Genomic DNA, 22,509 nt, shown 5'->3' with positions numbered 1-22,509 from the left:
GTATTTTTCTAGAAAACTGTAAACACCACTATAAGCATTATGCTTGTTGTTGTTTACTCTATATGCGTTTTTTGTGTGTAAATAATGCACAAACGTTGAATAAAACAGTTTAAACCAAATGGAGGACAATTTACTGAGGAATTCAACCGAAAATTTGAGTAAGTATTGGGTCTTCAATCTGGAGGTGTTGAAAGGAAAGTTCCACTGTGTAAGATTTATTTCTCCTGGTCGTCCGCATTGCCCTCACTGCAATGAAAAGCTGTTTGATAGACACCGCCCCCACCCCTCTTTCTGCCCCCCCCCCCCCCCCCCACCTTCGAACTAAAACCGATAGACAGGGAGTGATTGATGAAAAATGTATAGGTCACTACCTTGTCTTTCTGTTCAAGCACCGCGTGAAATGTGTTCAGTCATAGCACACACTCGCACGCGCGCGCGCACACACACACACACACACACACACGCACGCACGCACGCACGCAACAACAACAACAAAACGTTTATTGTTTGCACCTACTGCAGCTTATTTGAAGAAATCATTGATATGAAATGAAACAAATATCAACAACATTCCGCAGTCGACGGACTCAATGACTACACTATCCACTCGCAGAATGTTTTAACAGCTTCAGTACCAGAGAGGACAAACAGTAGATTTTGAATGAATGGTCAAAATCAAATCGCATAGAATGAAACCGTGATTCTCAAGGTTGGATTTGTTGATTTACACCACGGTCAATCTAATATGGAAAAGGATACTCGACACATTTTTGTTTAAATGTGACCCTCCACCACGAAATGAGTCGCATGTCACCTCGCGCGGTTCTGCGCTAGGCTTAATAATTATAAGTCCGGGGAGTGTCTGGTAACAGTGTGAGGGTCACCTTAGTCACATGCTTATAACTCAAACAATTTTTGCTCTTTTCTAAAACGGTTTTCACCACTGGATAGAGCATAAAAAACTCTTTAGGGAAATGTATAAAATATGAAAATCATGCAAAGGTGACATGCGACTCATTTCGTGGTGGAGGGTCACAAATGCAGACAAAGGTGTGAGAGGACAACACACACTTTGCTTTGCAATGTTTATTTCCTTGTTATTCCTACCCGAATCACAGGGAAATGTAAGACCACCGCACAATGAATGCTCTTTCACGGCGGGGATGTAGCTCAGTCGGTAGCGCGCTGGATTTGTATCCAGTTGGCCGCTGTCAGCGTGAGTTCGTCCCCACGTTCGGCGAGAGATTTATTTCTCAGAGTCAACTTTGTGTGCAGACTCTCCTCGGTGTCCGAACACCCCCGTGTGTACACGCAAGCACAAGACCAAGTGCGCACGAAAAATATCCTGTAATCCATGTCAGAGTTCGGTGGGTTATAGAAACACGAAAATACCCAGCATGCTTCCTCCGAAAACGGCGTATGGCTGCCTAAATGGCGGGGTAAAAAACGTTCATACATGTAAAACTTCCACTCGTGCAAAAAACACGAGTGTACGTGGGAGTTTCAGCCCACGAACGCAGAAGGAGAAGAAGAAGAAGAATGCTCTTTCTAGTGCAGTGATCGTTTTCATGCTTCGGCGGCGCTAAAGCGTAAAATCAGACGAAATCAAACAAATTTAACAACTTAACAACTTCGTGTTTGTTCCAGGAATGCCTCAGAAGGACAGAAAACCGCCACATTTTTCTATTCGTCACTTTGTGGTTTATGGCTGGAAACTCCGACATTTTCGCCTCTGATCTTTTGCTGCAGGTTTTGTTCTCTTCACACCGACAAAGGCAGTCGCAGGTTAACCCAACAATGCCGACAGCGTTAACGTTACTTCCTTCGGGACAAAAAGGCTAGCTTCGGAACTACTCGGCAAAACTCGCACGAGAGAGTCAAATCTTTTGCCAACTAGGCGTAACGTCGTCTCTTTTGTTGCGTTTTATCGCGGGGCACAAACGCCGCTTGTAGTGATCGCAGTGGCCGACATCGACAGGAACGCCGCGTATGACGACATTGTGGTGCCAAAAGTGAGAATATTACTGAATTTCACTGTACAAATGTGACCCTCCACCACGAAATGAGTCGCATGTCACCTTTGCATGATTTTCATATTTTTACATTTTCATACAGAGTTTTTTATGCTCTATCCAGTGGTGAAAACCGTTTTAGAAAAGAACGGAAACTGTTTGAGTTATAAGCCTGTGACTAAGGTGACCCTCATACTGTTACCAGACACTCCCCGGACTTATATTAAGCCTAGCGCAGAACCGCGCGAGGTGACATGCGACTCATTTCGTGGTGGAGGGTCACAAATGGGCATAGCTTTTTTTTTTTTTGATTGGGAGTTACCAATATCACTATGTGGCATTCGTAATTTTTACCATTGGCGCTGCTATGCTGAAACAAAAGCCCAAAGTGTTGATTACAAAATCACGGTGGTGTAATTGTCACGGATAATTGTCTATTAAGTGATAATAACTATTGTCATCATTTTCACGAGTTTTCTTTCATAACAAGCTAGAGAACAAATAACACTGCTCCCCATGTAACAAATCGATTAGGCGATTTGAGTCCCGGATTCGCATTCTAAAAATTACGTTCAGAAATGGGATCCCGTCTGTTTTGTGCGTACTTTTGCTCATCCAAAATAATGACAAAAACGATTTTTGGTGGCTTGTTGTCAGACCAGTATATTTTGTTCGAGGTTGATAAAGACGAAAACCGAAGGCGATATGCTCCCCGAAGACCAACCAAAAATTACTGGTCTTTCAGCTAGATTTGACGGAAAAGATTCTCGCATGTTGTTTTCAATGGAAAAACATGTACATGCCAGACATAACAACGGCAACATATTGATAGTTTCGTCAGACATTTTCTGTACGGACTGCCGGCATTGCTAGCAATTTTGAGTTACTGTCGACGACCAGCATCACGCATTCCGAAAATTCATTATATAGCTCAGTTGGTAGCGCGCTGGATTTGTATTCAGTTGGCCGCTGTCAGCGTGAGTTCGATCCCAGGTTCGGCGGAAATTTATTTCACAGAGTCAACTTTGTGTGCAGACTCTCTTCGGTGTCCGAACCTCCCCCCGTGTACACTACATTGGGTGTGCACGTTAAAGATCCCACGATTGACAAAAGGGTCTTTCCTGGCAAATTTGCTTAGGCACAGTTAATAATTGTCTACCTATACCCGTGTGACTTGGAATAATAGGCCGTGAAAGGTAAATATGCGCCGAAATGGCTGCAATCTACTGGCCGTATAAAATTTCATCTCACACGGCATCACTGCAGAGCACCTAGAACTGTACCCACGGAATATGCGCGATATAAGACTCATTGATTGATTGAATTAAATCATTGATAGTTTTTCAAGCAGTGTGTTTGGGTGTGTGTACGTGTATGTGTGTGTGTGTGTGTGTACGTGTGTGCGTGTGTGTGTGTGTGCGTGCGTGCGTGTGTATGTGTGTGTGTATGTGTGTGTGTGTGTGTGTATGTGTGTGCGTGTGTGTGTATGTGTATGTGGGTGTTGACGTCGCGCAAACAATCTCTGCTTGGAGATTTTGTTCTTCTCTTCACCCCCGCCCCCTCCCTCCCCCACCTTCTTAACACGATCTTGTATGCCCCTTCTTCAATTATAAACTGCAGTGCCATTCTCATATTTTATACATTCATAATTCATACCAGTTCGTTAGTTGGAACAAAGTAGGGGTTATACGGCCCGAAAGTACCTCTAACTACATGGTACTGTATCGAGCAGGCGTCGATACTGGCTGAACTCGTCTTGGATTTTCAGTCTATAAACAACATTAATCCACACTGTCGGATTGCTATCTTCATTCATAACGACCACCCGAAGGGCCGACTAAAAATGGTCGTCATTGACAGGTGGACTCTTCGCAAATAAACCTCGTTGGGGGTCCTTTGTGCGGTCATAATAAGCAGGTGGTCGTGGTCGAGAGGTGGTCGACACGGTAGGTGGGACTGTTTAAATCCTAAAGGCCAATAAGGTCAATCCCTGTCCAAAACCAAAACCAAATCGTTGCTCAGGGCCTTTGCAGCTTGACCGTCGTAGACAATATTAATCACATTAAAGGCAGGGCGGGGATGTAGCTCAGTCGGTAGCGCGCTGGATTTGTATCCAGTTGGCCGCTGTCAGCGTGAGTTCGTCCCCACGTTCGGCGAGAGATTTATTTCTCAGAGTCAACTTTGTGTGCCTGGGCGCCTAATATGGACCATTTGTGATTTTTTCTGTATTTGATTTTTGCTGAATGTCTATCAAAGCTATTTCACTCTAATTAGGCCTAACGGTTCACCGAAGAGAGAAGGACTACCAAACACAAAATGAAACTTCTTCGCAAGAAAACAAGCTAGTTATTAGCATGAAACAAAAAGTGGTCCATATTAGGAGCCCTTCCCCTACATGTTTTCTGGGGAAGGACTGTGGCTTTTTAAGATGAAAGTGACCGATAATAGTTGACAGTCAAACTAATCCATGCTTTGAGGAGCGCGGAGCGCCTGTCTCCTTTTGTAACACTATCATTAGTCATAGTTATGTAAGCCTGGATATTCCGCTGTGTTTAGTTCAGTGCACATTTCTGACAAAACCAGAGTACGTTGTCACGAGCAACAGTTCTCAGATTACGGAAAGGGGGTCAAGTGAAACCTTTCATCTGTGCGTGCACAAGTCAATAACAGCTTCTATCGGAATTTCCCTATGACTTAACAAGGAAAATAAAGAAGAACAGCGATGAGGCTTGACAGCCAGAATGTGGCAAGTAGGATGCAATATAAACAACGGAACGCCTTTTTGGAGCGATTAGAACATGGGACGATTTCTCTGGCAAATAATTTCTGCCAGCGAATGAACTGATTTCAACACGGATGTGTTTCGCATCAGAGAGCGACGGGAAATATCTGTGGGCAGACAGACAGATAGTCAGAGAGAGAAAGAGAGATCGAAGGGGAGAGAGAGAGAGAGAGAGAGAGAGAGAGAGAGAGAGAGAGAGAGAGAGAGAGAGAGAGAGAGAGAGAGAGAGAGAGAGAGAGAGAGAGAGAGAGAGATTGATTGATTGATTGATTGAACTTTATTACAGAAGGATGGAGATTTTAGGCGTTGCCTAGTCTTACAATCTGAGAGAGAGAGAGAGAGAGAGAGAGAGAGAGAGAGAGAGAGAGAGAGAGAGAGAGAGAGAGAGAGAGAGATTCAGATTCAGATTCAGATTCAAAACTTTAATACAAAGGGATAAAGGTTTTAGGCGATGCCTAATCTTCCAACCTGTCCCTTTTAGACATACATGACATTATACATTACATTTATATATTTATATAACATATCTTAAACAGCCAAACGAATTAACTAATAATTTGTAATCAGGTTAAAACTAACAAAAACACTAGCTATAATAACGTGGTTCATGGATTAATAAAATGATGATTAAGATGTGATACAGTAAGAGTTATGATTTTCAAGTGTAGGAAGAGAATTATTTTTGACAAAGATATTTTCGAACATTTGTTTTAAAAGACGAAAGGGTTTGACATGTTTGACAGTACATTGGAAGTAGATTCCACACTAGCGACCCCCAGTAAGATAAACTAGATTTATACAAATCAATGCGTGGGAGCTGTAGCGTGTAGGTCAAAAGCCTCGCTCTACCAGGAGGACGCTCAAACAGGTCTTGGATGTATGAAGGTGTTTCATGGTTGTACATTTTGAACATGAAAACACTAGCATTTAAAAAGAACTGCTGTTGTAGCGGAAGAATGTTCAGTTGAGTGTATTTTTCTTGAGTAGTCATATTGGGATCTCGGTTTAATAACTTTACACATCTCTTGTGACGTGTGTTTATTTTATTTATATGAACATCACTGGCATTGCACCAGACAGTAGATGCATAGCAAATGTGAGAGCGACAGTGTGCGTGGAAAAACATTTTGAGGGCATCCACAGAAACAACGCACCAGAGCTTGTTATGTAAGAAAAGGTTCACAGAAACTCGTTTATAAACTGTATCCATGTGAGAGCGCCAGTTAAGTTCATCATCAATTACAACTCCAAGCACACGGTGTTGATGGACTTGAGCAATGCTAACTGTACCATGCATAAGATTAATTAATACAGGTTGGGGCTTTGCGTGATTTACTAGTCAGTTCATTCATTGCACGCCGACTTATTGCCAACTTTCAGCCAACTTTTGGCTCCGAAGTTGCTGGGGCAAAATCGTCGAGAAGTTGGCTATTAGAACACGGCGATTTATCAGCGATTCGAAAATACAGTTCAGAGCCTTTCTACTTCGCGCTGATTTAGCAGCAACTTGGGGCAGACATTTATTACAGCGTTTCCCCGTCAAGTTGTTAGCTCTAGCAAACACACGCAAATGGTCATTGTCCAGCTTTATAAACTACGTACAACTACTTACAACCGTTCTCCTACAAAATTAGAAGAAATACATCGTGACGTTATTCAGCAATTAGTCGATTTACTAGTCAATGGAGTAAACGAGAGAGCGAGAGAGAGAGAGAGAGAGAGAGAGAGAGAGAGAGAGAGAGAGAGAGAGAGAGAGAGAGAGAGAGAGACTGAGAGACTGAGAGAGAGAGAGAGGGAGAGAGAGAGAGAGGGAGAGAGAGAGAGAGAGAGAGAGAGAGAGAGAGAGAGAGAGAGAGAGAGAGAGAGAGAGAGAGAGAGAGAGAGAGAGAGAGAGAGAGAGAGAGAGAGAGAGAGAGAGAGAGAGAGAGAGAGGTTAATAGAGACAAAGACTGGTGTCTCATTTTCAATTAGATCTGTCTTTGTTGAAGAAATCATAGCAAAAGTCTGTCTGTCTGTCTGTCTGTCTGTCCGTTTGTCTGTCTGTCTGTCTGTCTGTCTGTTTGTCTGTATCTCTGTCTCTGTCTCTCTATCTCTTTCGCTCTTTCGCTCTCTCTTTCTCTTTCTCTCTCTCTCTCTCTCTCTCTCTCTCTCTCTCTCTCTCTCTCTCTCTCTCTCTCTCTCTCTCTCTCTCTCTCTCTCTCTCTCTCTCGCTCTCTCGTTTACTCCATTGACTAGTAAATCGACTAATTGCTGAATAACGTCACGATGTATTTCTTCTAATTTTGTAGGAGAACGGTTGTAAGTAGTTGTACGTAGTTTATAAAGCTGGACAATGACCATTTGCGTGTGTTTGCTAGAGCTAACAACTTGACGGGGAGGCGCTGTAATAAATGTCTGCCCCAAGTTGCTGCTAAATCAGCGCGAAGTAGAAAGGCTCTGAACTGTATTTTCGAATCGCTGATAAATCGCCGTGTTCTAATAGCCAACTTCTCGACTATTTTGCCCCAGCAACTTCGGAGCAAAAAGTTGGCAATAAGTCGATCATGTGGAGAGTACTGCCGAGTTTGGTCATCATGATGATGTTGATAAAACTGATCTAGTCGGTAATATAGAATCTGTGCCACTTGGCAAAGTACTGCGGTAAATATGAAAGGTTGAATTCTTGTCCACCGTTTATCTCAGACAAAACTACAAACGGTCTGTTCGTGCATAGATGTGTTTTGACACATCTATGGTTCGTGTAAGGCCTGCACGGAATCAAGTAATATTTGTTGTCACAAGTCTGAAAACTGGTCTTACATGCAATAAAAAAAAAAGCAAAGTAGTGCCTTCATTAGTTTGCCTAGGTTGCAAAATATAATGAGCCCCCCTCGTAGTTGTGTCATCACAAATGCTATTTACGTGTCTGTCACTCTATTGACATTCTCGTGAAATCGTGTTCTGGGTGAAGGGCTCGAAGCAAAATCTGAAAGAAGAGCTGTGTTGAGTCAGTTATCAGCCTGTCGGGAATTCCCGCATTGCGAGAAAGTGAACGAAGAATGTAAAGGCAATAACTTGCGACAACCATCTGTTGCCAACATAACCTTTTGGGAGACAGCTCATTTTTGCGTTGATTTTCTGAATAAAGGTTTTACTTTTTTCTCTCCACCAGACCCTGTTTTTTTAGTGTCCCAAGCCTGCAGTCTGCGACTTGGCAGCTTCAGAGACGGGCGGGTTCGTGAGATTCAGCGCGTACTCTAGAATCACAGGTTGGTCTGTTGTCTGTTCTGTCTATCCGCCTGTCTGTCTGTCTGTCTGGCTGTCTGCCTGTTTGTCTGTCTGTCTGCCTGTCTGTCTGTCTGTCTGTCTGTCTGTCGGTCTGTCGGTCTGTCTACCTGCCTGTCTGTCGGTCTGTCGGTCTGTCTACCTGTCTGTCTGTCCATCTGTCTGTCTGTCTGTCTGTCTGTCTACCTGCCTGTCTGTCTGTCTGTCGACCTGTCTGTCGACCTGTCTGTCTACCTGCCTGTCTGTCTACCTGCCTGTCTGTCTACCTGCCTGTGTGTCTGTGTGTCTGTATCTTGGTCTGTCTGTCTGTCTGTTTGCCCTGTCTAACTGTCTGTCACCCTGTGTCTGCCGTGTGTGCGTGCGCGCGCGTGTGTATGTGTGTATGTGTGTGTGTGTGTGTGTGTGTGTGCGTGCGTGCGTGTGTGTGTGTGTGTGTGTGTGAGTGTGTGTGTGTGTGTAGTGCGTGTGAGCGTACATGCGTGCGTGCGTGCTTGCATGCGGAGGCGCATGTCTGAGCTTACAATTATACAAGTCGCGTAAGGCGAAAATACAACATTTAGTCAAGTAGCTGTCGAACTCACAGAATGAAACTGAACGCAATGCAACGCAGCAAGACCGTATACTCGTAGCATCGTCAGTCCACCGCTCACGGCAAAGGCAGTGAAATTGACAAGAAGAGCGGGGTAGTAGTTGTGCTGAGAACGATAGCACGCTTTTCTGTACCTCTCTTCGTTTTAACTTTCTGAGCGTGTTTTTAATCCAAACATATCATATCTATATGTTTTTGGAATCAGGAACCGACAAGGAATAAGATGAAAGTGTTTTTAAATTGATTTCGACAATTTAATTTTGATAATAATTTTTATATATTTAATTTTCAGAGTTTTTTTTAATCCAAATATAACATATTTATATGTTTTTGGAATCAGCAAATGATGGAGAATAAGATAAACGTAAATTTGGATCGTTTTATAAAAGAAATATTTTTTTTTTACAATTTTCAGATTTTTAATGACCAAAGTCATTAATTAATTTTTAAGCCACCACGCTGAAATGCAATACCGAAGTCCGGGCTTCGTCGAACAATACTTGACCAAAATTTCAACCAATTTGGTTGAAAAATGAGGGCGTGACAGTGCCGCCTCAACTTTCACGAAAAGCCGGATATGACGTCATCAAAGACATTTATCAAAAAAATGAAAAAAACGTATGGGGATATCATACCCAGGAACTTTCATGTCAAATTTCATAAAGATCGACCCAGTAGTTTGGTCTGAATCGCTCTACACGCACGCACACACACGCACGCACACACACACACACACACAGACACACACACATACACACACACATACACCACGACCCTCGTCTCGATTCCCCCCTCGATGTTAAAACATTTAGTCATAACTTGACTAAATGTAAAAAGTGAGAATCAGAGAGAGAGAGAGAGAGAGAGAGAGAGAGAGAGAGAGAGAGAGAGACAGACAGACAGACAGACAGACAGACAGACAGACAGGAGGCGCATGTCTGAGCTTACAATTATAAAAGTGAGAGAGAGAGAGAGAGAGACAGACAGACAGACAGACAGACAGACAGACAGACAGGAGGCGCATGTCTGAGCTTACAATTATAAAAGTGAGAGTGAGAGTGAGACAGTGAGAGAGAGAGAGAGAGACAGACAGACAGACAGACAGACAGACAGACAGGAGGCGCATGTCTGAGCTTACAATTATAAAAGTGAGAGAGAGAGAGAGAAAGAGAGAGAGAGACAGACAGACAGCCAGACAGACCGGTAGACAGACAGACAGACAGAAACAGGGAGACAGAGAGAGACAGATAGACTCAGCTTATTGCTCAGTCTTGCAGACTAATCTTGTTTCCATATTTGATATGAGTGAGTGCGTGTGTGAAACACACACATATTGTGCCCACATCACCTGTAGTACCAGTTTGGGAATTGCACTAATGTATACGGGTTGTTCTCAGGAGCTGGGTACCAAACAGTGACATGGGAGTCAAAAACTGAACTATTGTAAGTAGTTGTACGTAGTTTATAAAGCTGGACAATGACCATTTGCGTGTGTTTGCTAGAGCTAACAACTTGACGGGGAAACGCTGTAATAAATGTCTGCCCCAAGTTGCTGCTAAATCAGCGCGAAGTAGAAAGGCTCTGAACTGTATTTTTCGAATCGCTGATAAATCGCCGTGTTCTAATAGCCTAGCCAACTTCTCGACGATTTTGCCCCAGCAACTTCGGAGCTATGCTTACTTCTATCCGCCAAAAGTTGGCTGAAAGTTGGCAATAAGTCAACTATGTGGAGAGTACTGCCGAGTTTGGTCATCATGATGATGTTGATAAAACTGATCTAGTCGGTATTATAGAATCATTCTGTGCCACTTGGCAAAGTACTGCGGTATATATGAAAGGTTGAATTCTTGTCCATCGTTTATCTCAGACAAAACTACAAACGGTCTTGTAACATGTTCGTGTAAGGCCTGCACGGAATCAAGTAATATTTGTTGTCACAAGTCTTCTAAAAACTGGTCTTAGATGCAATAAAAAAAACAAGTCGCGTAAGGCGAAAATACAACATTTAGTCAAGTAGCTGTCGAACTCACAGAGTGAAACGGAACGCAATGCAACGCAGCAAGACCGTATACTCGTAGCATCGTCAGTCCACCGCTCACGGCAAAGGCAGTGAAATTGACAAGAAGAGCGGGGTAGTAGTTGCGCTTAGAAGGATAGCACGCTTTTCTGTACCTCTCTTCGTTTTAACTTTCTGAGCGTGTTTTTAATCCAAACATATCATATCTATATGTTTTTGGAATCAGGAATCGACAAGGAATAAGATGAAAGTGTTTTTAAATTGATTTCGAAAATTTAATTTTGATAATAATTTTTGGCTCACGTAAGTGTAGCCTATGCGATGATAAACTTTGTCTGTCTGTGCGTGCGTGCGTGCGTGCGTGCGTGCGTGCGTGTGTGTGTGATAGAAACTTTAACATTTCCGAGTCTATGGATAAAGCTCGCATTTCGTCTCGGTCAAAAGTGTTTGACGTGTGTGATAGAAACTATTTGAAGACGTCACATTATGACGTAAGAGGGTTAGACGTCACGCAAAGGAATTACTGAAAGTCTCGGTCATTGTTATTGTGAGCGGGCCGAGACTAATTGGCAGATCCAGGGTCTCGCTTTCTTGCACAGTTTCACCTATGCTTACTGTGTGTGTGTGTGTGTGTGTGTGTGTGTGTGTGTGTGTGTGTGTGTGTGTGTGTGTGTGTGTGTGTGTGTGTGTGTGTGTGTGTGTGTGTGTGTGTGTGTGTGTATGTGTGACGGAGTGATTGAGTTTGTGTTACTGTTTGTCGATTTCTTACGTGAGCCTTGAAGGCTTCGCCTCTTGTTATATATTTAATTTTCAGAGCTTGTTTTTAATCCAAATATAACATATTTATATGTTTTTGGAATCAGCAAACGATGGAAAATAAGATGAACGTAAATTTGGATAGTTTTATAAAAAAAATATATTTTTTACAATTTTCAGATTTTTAATGACCAAAGTCATTAATTAATTTTTAAGCCACCAAGCTGAAATGCAATACCGAAGTCCGGGCTTTGTCGAACATTACTTGACCAAAATTTTAACCAATTTGGTTGAAAAATGAGGGCGTGACAGTGCCGCCTCAACTTTCACGAAAAGCCGGATATGACGTCATCAAAGACATTTATCAAAAATATGAAAAAAACGTATGGGGATATCATACCCAGGAACTCTCATGTCAAATTTTATAAAGATCGGTCCAGTAGTTTGGTCTGAATCGCTCTACACACACACACACACACACACACACACACACACGCACGCACAGACACACACACATACACCACACCCTCGTCTCGATTCCCCCCTCTACGTTAAAACATTTAGTCAAAACTTGACTAAATGTAAAAAGAGCAAAGTAGTGACTTCATTAGTTTGCCTAGGTTGCAAAATATAATGAGCCCACCTCGTAGTTGTGTCATCACAAATGCTATTTACGTGACGTGTCTGTGAAATTCTCGTGAAATCGTGTTCTGGGTGAAGGGCTCGAAGCAAAATTTGAAAGAAGAGCTGTGTTGAGTCAGTTATCAGCCTGTCGGGAATTCCCGCATTGCGAGAAAGTGAACGAAGAATGTAAAGGCAATAACTTGCGACAACCATCTGTTGCCAAAATAACCTTTTGGGAGACAGCTCATTTTTGCGTTGATTTTCTGAATAAAGGTTTTACTTTTTTCTCTCCACCAGACCCTGTTTTTTTAGTGTCCCAAGCCTGCAGTCTGCGACTTGGCAGCTTCAGAGACGGGCGGGTTCGTGAGATTCAGCGCGTACTCCAGAATCACAGGTTGGTCTGTTGTCTGTTCTGTCTATCCGCCTGTCTGTCTGTCTGTCTGTCTGTCTGTCTGTCTGTCTGTTTGTCTATCTGTCTCTCTGTCTACCTGTCTGTCTGTCTGTCTGTCTGTATCTTGGTCTGTCTGTCTGTCTGTCTGTCTCAGTGTCTGACTGTTTGTCTGTCTAACTGTCTGTCACCCTATGTCTGCCGTGTGTGCGCGTGCGCGCGCGCGCGTGTGTGTGTGTGTGTGTGTGTGTGTGTGTGTGTGTGTGTGTGTGCAGTGCGTGTGAGCGTACATGCGTGCGTGCGTGCTTGCATGCGGAGGCGCATGTCTGAGCTTACAATTATAAAAGTGAGAGAGAGGGAGAGAGAGATAGAGAGACAGAGACAGAGACAGAGAGACAGAGACAGACAGACAGACAGACAGACAGAGACAGAGAGACAGCGAGAGACAGACAGACTCAGCTTATTGCTCTTGCAGAAATAATCTTGTTTCCATATTTGATATGAGTAAGTGCGTGTGTGAAACACACACATATTGTGCCCACATCACCTATAGTACCAGTTTGGGAATTGCACTAATGTATACGGGTTGTTCTCTGAAGCTGGGTACCAAACTGTGACATATTAGTAACAAAACTGAACTAACTTCACATTCATCAACAATGTGTTCATATGATCTTTAGGACACTATTTATATGTATAGATACAGCTATTTTGTGAAATGGAGAAAACAATCTTACCATTAGCGCAGCAAAGAATGGTCGAAATAACTTCGTAACATGAGCGAGCAGATGAGAAACGAAACTTCAAACCGTCTGCTAGTGGCGACGTTACCACGCAGCGGTACAACGGGTGCATATATATCCTTCCCCAAGAATGCTGTGTAGTTTAGTACAAAAGAAGTTCGCTACTAAATCATTTTGATTGAAATAACACGACAAACGACGATTACATCGCAACAGGAAAAAGGGGAAACCAAATGCTCTGACAGTTTTTAATGGACAGGCTTTAAAATCTGTGGACGTTATTTGCTTTATTATGTGCTAAAGTAGTGACAGCCAAAAAGAGTCGTGCGTTAGTGATAAGTGGGTCTTTGTTGTGCAAATGAAGTTCGGCCTGTTGTGAAACGACACGTTACGAAGTTGACCACATACAACTATGGCTGATAGTTAAGATTGTGTTGATCTTCTGCAAACGGTACTTATTCTACTAAAAATACATGCATTTATGATAAATAAGGTATAAACTGCTCATGGGCCTTTTTGTATTTCTTTCATTCCGTACAACCGAGTTATTGCTTCATCCAAGAACATGCCACATATTACCCGCCATTGTGGCCTCTTGATTTGACGTATTCGCCCGAATTACGGGACACAAAACTGTATTTTTTAGTGACAATATTGTTTAATAGCTTTAACGTCATCAAGCAACATTCAGACACACATACAGAAGCGCGTAGTAACGAACAAAACTGTCTATCTTATTATTTCAATCCAATGACCCTCTGTGGTACCCAACTCCAGAGAACAACCCATACCTATTAATTAACAAAAACACACACAAAAAATATCGAAACTACCCACAATAAGACTTAAAATCAAATCTTGACACATAAAAAAGCTAACATGATTATCACCCCAGTGTTCTGCAATATATTTATCTGAAATATAGCATTTTACATTAAGTATTACCAAATATTGTGCATGTGAGTGGTATTGGGACTTTTTCAAACGCAGAAAACGAACTCGTGAAGCTCACCGATTTTCATTGATAAGTGCGACCAGGATTTGAATAACATGCATAGTTTGACTGTTTTATTTATGCATGATATTTGGATTTTTCTGAATCTGTGCACGCTCATTTTTACATTTAGTCAAGTTTGGCTAAATGTTTTAACATAGACGGGGAATCGAGACGAGGGTCGTGGTATATGTATGGCTGTCTGTCTGTGCGTCTGTGTCTCTGTCTGTGCGTCAGTGTCTGTGTCATAGTGTATTTCTGGCCACGGTATCACTGTGGGTCGTGTCAGTTGCAGGAAGAGCGCGTTAAAGGGGAATCCCCGGGAGTGCCCATTGCTTGAGAATATTTCTGAACATGAAAATGTAATGAAACCCGAAAATGTCGCTGTTTGTCGGTAGGCTTGATATTAATCATTCGTATTTTCGGAGTATTTGAAGTGACTTCTAAAAGAAGAGAAAACGCAGAAATGATTATTTCGACCCATTTTACCAGATATTTGTTAGCAGATTACCAGACACTACCGTGATAACATAGCCTACGTATATTTACGTTGCTTTGTGTTTGTAAGTATGTATGCATAATCATGAATGTGAGCTTACGTGCGTGTATAGCTATATTAAAGCGAAGTAGTTGTGTCATTACACAATGCTAATTGCATGCCTTTTACGCTTCACGTAACATTCTCATGGAATCGTGTTCTGGGTGAAGGGCTCGAAGCAAAATCAGTCTGAAAGAAGAGCTGTGTTGAGTCAGTTATCAGCCTGTCGGGAATTCCCGCATTACGAGAAAGTGAACGAAGAATGTTAAGTCAACAAAAGGCAATAACTTGCTTCACGCATAAATTGCCAACATAACCTTTTAAGAGACAGCTCATTTTTGCGTTGATTTTCTGAATAAAGGTTTTACTTTTTTCCTCCACCAGACGCAGGTTTTTAGTGTCCCTAGCCTATTGACCAATTTCTGAATAACGTCACGGTTACTTCTTCTAATTTTGTAGGAGCTGTAACTTATATACATGCATAGAGTTCGATGGGTTATACAAACACAAATATACCAAGCACACACATCCCGAATGCGGCGTATGGCTGCCTAAATGGTGGGGTTAAAACGATTATCCACATAAAAACGTAAAACTCCAGGCTCTATGCGCGGTCTATGCATTAGAAATACGAGACTTTATGGAGTCCACCGACTTTATTTCCGTGACGTCATCAAATTAGGCTCCTATGAAGGGGCCATGCATTGGGCTCCAGTCGTGCATAAAACACGAGTGTACGTGGCAGTTTCAGCCCATGAATGCGAAGAAGAAGAAGATATCATACTGTGTGTGCGTGTCCAGTATAAGGTGCATTTGCCGACAGGGGTTATTCATAAGACAAGATTTATTTCGACCATGTGCAATATTCCTTGGCTTTGGTACATTCATTACACTCAATATCATGTTGAGCTATAGATATTTAGATTTGTCCTCCATTTGCAATTGATCTAGCTTTTAACATATCCAGCGAGATATGCGTGGCTTTGTGTTTGTCTGTGTGTCTGCGTAATCATCAATGTAAGATAACGTTTGTGTATAAATATGTTATGCGCGAGCCACACATACACGACGCACGCTCAGCGCACTGACAAAATCGCAATTTTGGCCAGTGCGTTGTTCGATGTGCGTCAATATTCGTTACTCGTTCGTCGAGCGCGCTGGACCAACGCAATGCATGTATAAGTTACAACTCCGTCCATCCCCTTGTGCCTGACTCATTGTGCACCCGCCGACACTGTTCGTAATTGCCTCCCCTGATTGCAGGTGTACGCTCCATCATTTTGGTGGTTTGGTTTGTGGTGCGTTTCGATTTTGGTTCCTCCTCCTTCAACTGGTGGTTGAAGAGTTCATTCGGGGTAGAGTTGTTTCCCTTGATGTTTGATGCTGTAGTATTTGAATAACTGCCCTGACTTGTGTGTACAGTAGGGGAGGGAGGGGTAGGGTGGGACAAAAAAATCCTTTATTGGAATATCTCATTCAATACTTAAGACAAAAACACAAAACTGGTGTCATCAGAAACTTTATTGAATTTGCCACAAAACAAAGAAAACAAAAAATAGATTTATTCAACCGACTCAGGAGAATTCGCAGTTAAAAACGCAAACAAATGTGGGGCAGGGTGGAACATGACGGGGCAGGATGGGACATTGCTTGGGGCAGGGTGGAACATGACGGGGCAGGGTGGGACATATGAATTTGTGTGTGAAGTTAAGAACCTTGTACCAGCTAAAACAACGCCCTCGTGAGTCTTCATTGACATTGAAGATTTCTGATGATTGGTGATAAGATCCCTGTAGAGTCTACCGCCTGTCCTCACTGAACAAACGCTTCTTTGAAGCTCTGGCTTTCTTGGCCACAGCTCGAGGTTTCTTGGGCACAGCTCGAGGATTCTTGGCCACCTTTTTCTTTTTCGCTTCCATCTCTGCTTTTTGTGGTGTGTCTGGCAACACTCGGCTTCTGCCAAGCGCTTGACCGGTACGCTTCCTCTGCTGGGTAGCCTTTGGGTATAACTCCAGGTGAGCAGATCAGAATAGAGTCAGGGGAACGAGATGCGCTTGGATCAGGTGGACAGTCAGCAGCGCTTGGATCAGGTCGACCGTCAACAGCAGCGTTTTGGGCGGCTTGTGTTGAAGTTTCAATGGGAGTGGTTGATTGTTGACAGGGTTTGTCGCTGATGTAGCTTTGGTAGAAGTCGGTTTCTGAAAAGACTTCGGTATCCAGTGGGCAGATGCCCGTGGACTTGAAACCACTGGTGATGTTCTGAATTGTGAAGGCACGGCGCCAAGGATTCCTGCGACGTCGTGGATCGTCTGACGTTTTCCAGGGTTGTTGTGTATCCATGAGGTGATCGCTGCGTTATACTGCCTCTTCAGCGGGCTAAAGACGGTCTTGTTCAACGGTTGGAGCCTGTGACTACAGTGGGGAGGGAGACTCAACAGCACAATGCCGTTGTCTCTGCAGTAGTCAACTGCTTCCACTGAGATGTGGGATACATGATTGTCTAGAATGACAAAGACTTTTTTCTCCACCGTGCATCGAAGATGTTTCTGAATATGGTGGAGGCACTGCACGAAGATTTCCTGCGTCATCCACCCGCCTGGGTTACAAAAGCCTTGGGTGCCTGGTGGTGCACCGAAGAGCATATGGTTCTTGAAGTTCTTTCTTGGGAACACGAGACAGGGTGGCAGGCATTGCCCAGCATCGTAACTGTCTCTCCACGCTCATGCGAGACCAGTTGTGCGACCTGCTTGACACCAGCCTCAGCAACCACTTTCTGAGGCCTCTGGGAGGTGGTTAGTGCCGTTTTATCTACATTGTAGATTCTTTCAGGCGTTAGGGTGTGTTCTTGGTACAGCCGCCTCAATTTCTCAAAGAAGGTACCAACATTGTGCTTATTGAATGCAGTTGCTCTTGCAATGCTGGTCGCCTCAGGGGTTCTGATGCTGAGCTGACGATGGCGACTCTTGAATGCTGTCATCCAGTCTTTTCCGGCTTGTTTGTTTTTCTCCCAGTTGTCTGGAACACGATTCCCATTTCGAATGGCTAGGGTGTAAGCTAATGACTTTACAGTCGCAGTGTCCAGAGGAAATCCAATGCGTGATGCGGTCAGTAAGTACTGAACTAACTCAACTTCCTCTTCAATGGTGAAAATCAGCCTTGACTGGGACATCTCACTATATGAGGCCAGCTTCTTTCCTTCGCCATCTTTCCTCACTGCTCGCCTCAAAGAGGATTTTTTAATTCCAAATTCTTCAGCGACTTGTCGGAAAGACTGGCCTTTTCTGACAGCCATCACTGCTTTGTGGAGTTGCTGGACATTCTCAGTAGATCTTTCTGTCCGGTCTGACTTTCTTTTGTATGTTCTCACCATCTGAAAGTGGAAAGAAAATAAAAGGAAACATTTACTTATTTGTTTACTTATTTATCTATTGATTTATTTATGTATTTCAATTTCACATCCTTTGCAAATAGTGATTTTAGACAAACAAGAACAATACCGAAAAAGAAAAAAGAAAAATAATAATTATAAAAGTTTCAACTGAAAAAAATATTGATAAAATAAGTGATATGCATGTAAAACAAACAATATATTATTCATTGTTTATAGACTGGGAGAAATTTACGGAGAGGGGCAGGTGAAACACCCCAGGGGTAGGGTGGGACACCCAAGGGGCAGGGTGGAACACTGAAGGGGCAGGCTTGGACTGTTCCACCCTGCCCCGTCCCACCCTGCCCCTCAGTGGATCAGTGCAATTAAATCTAAAATTGTCAAGAAAACACAGAGTATTGAAAGTAGCATCCGGCAGCATAATATGCCTGAATAATTTCTCTCTGCAGGTGTCAAGTTTCATTCTTGTAAAGTCAAAACAAATGATACAAAGCTTGCGCCTATTAAAGAGCTAAAAATTTACTTACGGTTGGAATCTGGATAATATTTTCTGCCTCATCAAAACCAAACACGACTGTCTGCAGGACTTTGGCGCCAGACACTGGTCTGGGAAATCACAGCTTGGCGGGAAAACAAAAGTCCCGGATAAAGCATCGCATCATCACTAAAATGAGCCTGTTCCACCCTGCCCCATGTCCCACCCTACCCCTCCCTCCCCTATATGATAATAAGTGATGATTTTACGCTCCTGTTTAGCGTTGAAGCTCGTATTTGATCTAGAAAATTAGTCAGCTACCTATCCCAGTGAGGAAGGAATAGTAAAATAGCTGACTAGCAGGCAACCCACCCACCTTATTTACCACCCACCCAAACAAACCGGCCAATCAACGACCACCAAACCACGCAAATCAGCAAACAAGCAAGAAATCAGCGAACCCGGCCTACATTCCCTTCACCAATATGATTATCCAATATCGTGAGGTAGCTTGAGCTGCTCTGCTTTTTACATTCAGTCAATTTGGACTAAACGTTTTAACCTGGTTTTCTTTTGTCAAAAATCACTGAATCGTTGTTCTTTGCCTCAGATGAATGGACAATGGATTACAAAAAGAACAAGTCGCGTAAGGCGAAATTACTACATTTAGTCAAGCTGTCGAACTCACGGGATGAAACTGAACGCACTGTATTTTTTCACCAAGACAGTACAGCTTCGTCAATCCCCGCGTGAAGGAAATCGCTCACCTCCCACGTGAAAAACGTAGTGATATTGACACGCCAGATTAGCGCGGTAGCGTATTGTGCTAAGCAGGAAAGCGCGCTTTTCTGTATTCTTGTTAACTTTATGAGCTTGTTTTGAATACAACCTATCATATCTATATGTTTTTGGAATCAGGAAATGATAAAGAATAAGATGAAATCTTTTTTGGATCGATTTCTTAAAGTTTAATCGTAAGATTAATTAATCTATTTTCGTTAATTGTGATCACATTTTAAGAGTAAACATGACATATGTATATATTTTTAGATTCAGAATGTGATGAAAAATACGATGCAATCAATTTTAAATCTGTTTGCGAAAAATCGATTTTAATGACAACTTTAATGAGCAAACTCATTAATTAACTTTTAAGCCTTCAAGCTGAAATGCAATACCAAAGTCCGGGCTTTGTCGAAGATTACTTGACCAAAATTTCAACCAATTTGGTTGAAAAATGAGAGCGTGACAGTGCCGCCTCAACTTTCACGAAAAGCCGGATATGACGTCATTATTATTATTATTGTGGTCATTTTTATGCGCCTAATCTAGATATAGCCCTAGGCGCTTACATATTAATTTCTGCCGTTTATAAAAAAAAAAACGAAAAAAAATGTCTGAAGATACCATATTCAGGATCTCTCATGTCAAGTTTGATGAAGAGCGGTCTAGTAGTTTTCTCTGAATCGCTCTACACACACACACACACACACACACACACACACACACACACACACACACACACACACACACACACACACACACACACACACACACACACACACACACACACGTCTCGATTCCCCCCTCTACGTTAAAACATTTAGTCAAACTTGACTAAATGTAACAAGTCGCGTAAGGCGAAAATACAATATTGAGGGCCCCAAAGGGGGGGTATCATCACGATCACGGGAAGGGAAATTTTAGCTTTCACGATCACAGTTACCTTGATTTTTGTTTTCACGATCACGAACACCAGTGGCAAATCACGGTCACGGTAAAAGTTGCATGTACAGAAAACACGTGTCAAAGTAAACACAACCACACGCTCCTCAGGATCTATTGTTTATTCAACTACACAAAGTGAGAACTGTTGCACTTTTTTATTTATTTATTTTTTTAATTCTCTTTCATACACACATAGAAATAAATATGATTTGTAATCAGTAACAAGAATGTTGTTTTCATTGTTTTCTCTCTCGAACTCGAACTCGAACTCGAAGTCACAAGCCTGAGCCTGCGAAGCAGGCGAGCCAACTAGGGGGGTCCGGGGGCATGCCCCCCCCCCCCGGATTTTTTTTCAAAAAACGGTTAAAATCTGTGCAATCTGGTGCATTCTGGGCATCATTTTCAAGGCTGTAATAGTGTTGTGATCTTGTTAAAAATCCCATTTTAGCCTCCCCCCACCACCATTCAACACACCTCCAAACTGGTGAAAACAACACTACTGTGCGCTGGCTTCATTGAGACCGGCGCCCGGTCGCGTTGCGCGATATTCACACGGATCGTTTTTGCGGAAATGTTTCAACTTCACCGGAATAAATTTGACTTTACTGGATTTTGAAAACGGCTTTATCGGATTTCCGGCAATTACCGGAAAAGTAGCATGCCTGACAAAATCCCCAACGAACATGACTTTGATCGTCTTTGACATGAGGATCAAGTGACCCAAACTGGCACGTCTCCCCGCCATTGTTTCTGAAATTAACACATTGTTGATATTAAAGTTTACAGGCGCTAAAATAAATCCAAGCTTAATGCAAAGAAGCGACAATTAGAATCTATGCCAAGCGTGTCCACGTTGCTGGGATGAAAAACACATTTATAGTTTCGGTTTTGGCTACACGCAGACTCGATCTCGAGCCAGTCGAGGTCACACTGAGCGAGTGACAGCCGGACGTGGCAATGTCGACAATGTCAATGATCTCACTCAAACTCAAAGATCTTGAACAAATTTCAAGATCTTTGCCTACATTCAGAACAGTCATGGAGCAACATAGATCAACATACCTTGATATTTCGTCTTCGGAAAGACCGACCCGTAGCCTGACCTTTCCACCAAGGAAGGCATTCTCGCCGCCTGCTTTGGTCTGGCTTGAATCCACAAAATATAACAGAAGTTCGATGACAGTACCGCTGCACGCCTTTTTTGATCTTCGAATTCGAATTTGACTGAATGCACTCAAAACTTTTGCACGAAGCCCTTCCATTGGATGAAGTTTGGCAGACTTTTGCAATTTGCCTTCTGATTGGATCTCTTTTTTTGTGTGATTGGTTTTCTTAAAGGGAAGCAATCGCTGTCAAAATCATATTTCTGAATGTGTTGTTGCTTCCCTTCAATTGGGATTGGCTCCTTGGCGAATAGAGGATCATAGAGTGATACAGCTGTGAAAAATGTACGTTGAAAATAAAATGCTTTGCAATAATGCCCATCACGATCACGAAAACAAATGACGATCACGATCACGAGACTTGATTTTTTTGTCATCACGGATCACGGACAAAGTCCCATCACGATCACAGAAATGGAAATTTCGGCAATCACGGTCACAGAAAGGTCGAAAAACGCCAATCACGATCACGATTTTAAACCCTTTGGGGCCCTCAATATTTAGTCAAGTAGCTGTCGAACTCACAGAATGAAACTGAACGCAATGCAACGCAGCAAGACCGTATACTCGTGGTCCACCGCTCACGGCATAGGCAGTGAAATTGACAAGAAGAGCGGGGTAGTGGTTACGCTTTCTGAGCGTGTTTTTAATCCAAACATATCATATCTATATATTTTTGGAATCAGGAACCGACAAGGAATAAGATGAAAGTGTTTTTAAATTGATTTCGAAAAAAAAATTTTGATAATAATTTTTATATATTTAATTTTCAGAGCTTGTTTTTAATCCGAATATAACATATTTATATGTTTTTGGAATCAGCAAATGATGGAGAATAAGATAAACGTAAATTGGGATCGTTTTATAAATTTTTATTTTTTTTTACAATTTTCAGATTTTTAATGACCAAAGTCATTAATTAATTTTTAAGCCTCCACGCTGAAATGCAATACCGAACCCCGGGCTTCGTCGAAGAGTACTTGACCAAAATTTCAACCAATTTGGTTGAAAAATGAGGGCGTGACAGTGCCGCCTCAACTTTCACGAA

At 42.5% G+C, this 22,509-nt stretch overlaps 1 protein-coding gene across 2 annotated transcripts in view; it reads left to right on the top strand.

Annotated features, from left to right (window-relative positions):
• Positions 1 to 7,948: 7,948 nt before the first annotated feature.
• The window catches only part of LOC138947268 (Golgi-associated RAB2B interactor protein 3-like), a 23,933-nt gene continuing 9,372 nt past the window's right edge, over positions 7,949 to 22,509 (top strand). For both annotated transcript variants that reach the window (XM_070318710.1, XM_070318709.1), the window contains exon 1: positions 7,949 to 8,042. The gene's annotated coding sequence lies outside the window, so the exon portion shown is untranslated. The remainder of the gene's footprint in view (positions 8,043 to 22,509) is intronic.

Source organism: Littorina saxatilis, linkage group LG14, assembly GCF_037325665.1.
Source record: "Littorina saxatilis isolate snail1 linkage group LG14, US_GU_Lsax_2.0, whole genome shotgun sequence".
NCBI classification, from domain to species: Eukaryota; Metazoa; Mollusca; class Gastropoda; order Littorinimorpha; family Littorinidae; genus Littorina; species Littorina saxatilis.
This window is presented reverse-complemented; position numbering and strand designations above follow the sequence as displayed.